The sequence below is a fragment of the Pinus tabuliformis genome, chromosome 8, assembly GCF_031772625.1.
Source record: "Pinus tabuliformis cultivar Carrire ecotype Pingquan chromosome 8, CPIR1, whole genome shotgun sequence".
NCBI classification, from domain to species: Eukaryota; Viridiplantae; Streptophyta; class Pinopsida; order Pinales; family Pinaceae; genus Pinus; species Pinus tabuliformis.
The window spans coordinates 705235506-705241219 of NC_142294.1; positions in this window are offsets into that span (position 1 = coordinate 705235506).

A 5714-nucleotide genomic window follows, 5' to 3' on the forward strand; every position below is an offset into this window, starting at 1 on the left:
TTGAACGTTCAAATGAGACACTCATGGAAATTGCAACTGACTTAGTTGAAATAGTTAGGATTTTTAAATGATAAATCATTGTAATTTAGTAATTTGTTACAACTTTGTTTCAATTAAGACAATTTGTTACAAGATAGTTTTTGTATAATCTTGATTTGGATCACATGAGAATCAAGAGATTCTCATGATGATCTTGCTTTTCAAAAATACCAATGTAATATGAAATTATAAAAGAATGTACTTCCTTCCTATAAGACAAACATATATAGAGATTAAAATGAGGAAGCACCACCATTGTAATCATGTACTACAATTTTTGTTAATGCAAATCTTTATCATTCATGGCTTCATATCTATTTTTAGATTAGCTTGTGCATTGTGTAAATCATCAACCCCTGCTAAGGAGGAATCGACCTCCTTCTTAGCATGTATCACTAGCCAGAGAGGTATTGTAGCAGTACATTTATTTCCTCTTTGGAGGGACTTATGTGTGATTTACTATTATTGTTACAAAACTTGTTCATGTATTCAATAGTTGCATAATTGTAACCTCTATCATTGTGTAACAATGTAGGTCTTATACCGGTCCTTTTCTCAGGTGTGATAATTGTTTGATTACTTTACAGCTCCTTGGTATGTTTAATTAATTGAATGGGTGTTACAACATTTGTTATTTTATTGTTTGAGTGTTGAATGGTTTCTAGGAGTGTTGTTTCTTTCGAATAAGAGTGATTGAGTGACAGAGTGTGATTTATTTAGCAACGTGTGTCTTTTCTTTCTGAAGTGTGAAGCAAGATTTGAAGCGTAACAACAAGTGTGTCTAGAGTGCTAAGAGTCATATTTACAACGATTTGTTTTTAGATTTTATTAGCTAGTTGGCATTTGTTCTTTCATATATTTTGCACAATAGCCTTGAGGTGAAAAGGGTCATCAGGGTTGACAACTTATGTGTGAGTAGGATTGTTTATTTTGAATTAAAGGGACAATTAATCTTCCCAACACAATTTTTTTTTTGCTTTAAAAGAAAAATCCAATTTCCATTTTTTCTAAAAATAATTCGCCCAAATGTTTTAGTGTAAATTTATTTTACCTTAAAAATTGCCAATATTTTATAGAGACTATATAAGATCATTAAAAATTTGAATATATTTACAAAAAAAGGGTCAAACATTTTGTAAATTGCATATTAGGGACGAGTAAGATTCGGCATGGTTTCTAAAGTTTTAGATAAATTTCCATTCTTAAAATTTTCCTTGGGCCTTATTCTTATTATTGGTATAGACTATGTGCTTGTTATAGTTTGTGGTCTAAAATCATAGTTATGGCAACCAAATATAATTTCTTGGTTGTATTTGATTGGGAACTTATTTGAGCATACAGTGGTTGACTTAAGCCTCTATATTGAGTCGTAGGAACCCTTGAACTCACTCTCTTGGAATTATACCTCAATTCACTAAAACCCATAAACATTGCATGCTTATTCATGAGTGAAATCTTGTTGGATAAACCTTAGGGTACATTTAATGTCAGTTAAATGAGGTCTCTTAATCCCTAACATATACTAGGGACGGCTCCCTTTTCGTGGATTGAATTTATCACTAAAATGTGACGATTTTTTATTGAGGTGACAATGGTGACACTCTCATTGTTGCTCTCATTCTAGGCTACTTAGTGAGGCTTTGCACGAAGGTGTTATATTTTGCAATAACAGACACCACCATAATATATTCTATTACCCCTTGCTCATAGGTCATATATACTCTTTTTGTTGCATCCCTATTTTTATTTATAACATAATGACAATAGTCTTCTTGTGGGATGATTAAGTGGTTCGAAAAATGGGATGTTATCCCCTCCACCTGGTTTCCAAATCCATGAGGGGACATATTTGGTCTATTGTGATAAGGCTAAAGTAGTAAGCTCCCCCACCCTCGTGGAGTCTTAGCTCTTACTAAGTCATAAATCCCTGGTATATCTAGCTTGTAAGTTGTTAAATATACTCTTAGTATTACAATGGTAGTTGTTAAATCCCTGGTATATCTGGCTTATGAGTTGTTGGATATACTCTTGGTGTTATAGTTGTAGTTGTTAGGTTTGTTTTTGGGCCTCACCTAAATTATTCCAATGAATTAGATCGATTCACCATAGTAAAAAAATAACACCCAATAAGACATTATCGTAATGAACATTGAGTTATAAATTAATAAATAACATACACTTCACAATAATAAATTAAATATTGTATAAGTTGAAATATGTATCATTAGATTTAAATATTATATATCCCAATATATATCTAACCGTGTATATCTTAACCTATGCAATATTTAATGCATTGTTACAAAGTGCATATCATTTATTATAAAAATCTTCCCGGGTAATATGATTAACATAAATGGGAAATGAAAGATAATTAACATTAATAACTTAAAATTTGAATTTTGTATTTAAATTTGATTAACATTTTGTATTTAAATTATGTTTACTCTATCCATACTCTTACATGATTTTAACATTCATTGATTTTATTTTCAATAATTATATTTATGAAGACGTCCATGTTGTTGAGGATGATCATATATTTTAAATTCAAATCATGATTATTTATAGACCCTAGGCTGCTCTATGAAAATATTACTATGATTTCTAGTCATTCCTAATGGTGTAACATCGTTAAGAACAAAGAATCTTCTTCAGTGTCTCTACAGTCTTACCTTTCCTATTATAAGTTATGTTCATGTTTTTGAGTCAACAACTTGTGGATTTCTCTCTATCATCTTGAGAATTTAATTATTCTCCAATGTTTTTCATATTCTTTTACACAATATGGTTATTGGTCCATGTTTTGAACTAGTGGTTGTATTGTTGTCTTCATCAAATTAAGTCTTGGATATTGTCGAAATTTCTTTCATTGCCCAATATTGGTTTGTGGAGTCTGGTACCCTGACACCTTCTCAATTTGCTTTTAATACTATTACATGACCATGGAGTCACATAGGTGGTCTTAGGGATTTTGGTCTTGAATGGTTCAAAAACTCTCAGGCTATGGTTTATAGGTTAGTGGTATGCCTTGTGTGTTTGCTCAATTGAGTTGCTCTCTTCTCCACTTCTTTGCTCTTTATTTTCTAGATGACGTCCTCGTCATCTAGGTACCTGTTCAATGCATAATGCTCAACCTAGCTACCTATGTGCCCTTAATGCTAAGTGAGTTGCACCTTCATCCCTTCCCCTACGCTATTATGGCACCATGTCAAAGATTGCCCAAACGTCGTGGTGGTGCACTTGACTCTTTTTCCTCTCATCAACAACACCTATTTGGTTGGGAGTCCGTGGCAAACCACTTTGATTAAGTTCCTCCTAAAGCTAGGAACAAAATTCAACATCTTGAAGCGAAGGATTTCAGCGACCATCTCTACTTTTCTGACTCTGAGATTGGAGGCAATAACCTTCATTGGATCCCAAACTCGGGCAAATTCAAGAAGCGTAGACTTCACTTTCTCAACTCCATCTCTTTGCATAAACAAATGGACACTTTGTTCCATATGGTCATCCATGACAAATAGGTAGACAACTACAAACTCTTTACAGGTCAAGAGGAGCTCAAGCGAATCCTATGTGACATCTACTATAATTTGGATGACATAGTGGCTAGACTACAAAAGGTAGAGAGGTTTGTGGTTTCAGATTCAAACCTAAAGTTGGATGAGCACCAGGAAACCCCTGCAGTTATCAATGCTCATTCTAAGAGCTCTCCGTTACCAAACTCCTCTCCACTCTCTTCAGTCGTCATTTCTAATTGATGGGTTTTCATTACTAGTTTTGCTCTCATCCTTACAATAGGTCCTTACCATGGGTCCTTAGTACAACACTACGGCACAAAGTTTGATTTTGGTTCTCGAGAGAAAGACATAGTTTAGCATGACATGTTCTTGGGTGTGTTTTAGATGTACCTCCATGGTTTTCATCATATTAACATATCACCAATAAGCCTAGCTTTATCTTTCTCTAACATATCACTAATAAAGCTAACTTTATCTTTCTAACTCAATTAACAATGCTCAATCCTAATATGTAAGTAGTTGAAGTGTTTTCTCTAGCATACTAAATAATTTTGTTTCTAAATATCAATAGGAGCTACGAGTTTGTTGGGTACCCCTAGTTGCAGTTACTATCTCCGGGAATCTTTCTTTTGGAAAGTTTTGATCGGTTATCAATGTAAACTCTTTTTGACTCAATGGAAATTATTTTACAAAGCTTTAAACCCGTCTCATAAGAAATAATTGTTTAATTATAACCCGTCTACATTCAAAGAAACGAATTATAACGTGACGCTTTCATTTTATAACTCAACCAATTGAGTTTTGTTTTCATTGGCCTATGCCCTCACCCATCACAATCATTTTAAAAATAGTTATGACATTGGGCCTTCCCAACCATCATGTTTTTGCATTCTTTAATTAACATTCTTGGGGTAATTTCACGTGGAATCTTATAACTTAGGGTTAAAGAATTATTTAATATTAATGATAATAAATGGTCATTAATTTGTTACTTTTTAATTTTATTTTTTATATGGTGAGAAAATTTATCATAATTAAGTTGTTAAATCAGCAGTGATAACCACTATTTTTTGTTGCTATTCGGGAATTCATGTTGACCCACCATTGTTATTAAAAGAAAATCACAATACCTGGAATAACTCATGGTGGTACGTAAGGGGGTAGGGTTTCACTCCTTCCAGATGCCTTTGGGTCTTGGGCTGTTAACCTATTTCCTTACATCCTAAGATGACAAGCTCTTAACCAAACAAAAACAATTTTAGGACATACTCTAAGCCCTAATTTACCATTCCATTACCATGTAAGTAATCAGAATAATTCTAATTCCATTACATTGTAATTGATAAAAATAATTATAATTTACCATTACACTTTAATTTATAAAGACAATTGCAACTTAATATAAAAAAATTTAATATAAAAAAACCATTTAAAAAAGTAAAAGTAAACTAAACATTTACCTACGATGGAATGTCTTCCTTTTTTTTTTGGTAAGATAACCATCATCATTTGCTAGGGATGGAAGGTGACAGTAGGTTACAAATGTGGTGCAACTTAATGGAGAGACCATTTTAAAAAGTAAAAGTAAACTAGACATTTACCTACAATGGAATGCCTTTCTTTTTTAAAGATAACCATTATCATTTGCCAAGGATGGAAGGTGACAATAGGTTACAAATGTGGTGGTGTAATTGTATATAAGATTTTTTAAGGTTAAGATATTTGGTGGTTTTATTTGATATTTTGATAGTTAAAAGTTTAAAAAAATTATTTTATTTTATTATAATTTTTTTAAATTATATATAAATAGTTATAATTTTTTTATAAATGATAATTTATTATAAGTTTATAAATTTATATATTATTATTTTTTATTTATTTAGAGTAAATTTGATGGTTAAAAATATGTATTTTTCATAAAATATTATCAATTAAAAATATATAATATATAAAGATAATTCATTTATAATTTTACACAGTAATTTAGTATCTAACCAGATTGTAACTTTAAAATTAAATTATTATTATTATTATAATATTTTTATAATTTATAATTTTTAAATTAATAATATTATAATTTATAATATTTAACTTAACATTAAAAAAATAAAAAATAAAAAACCTAAATGAAAGAAACGTACACATTAACTCAAA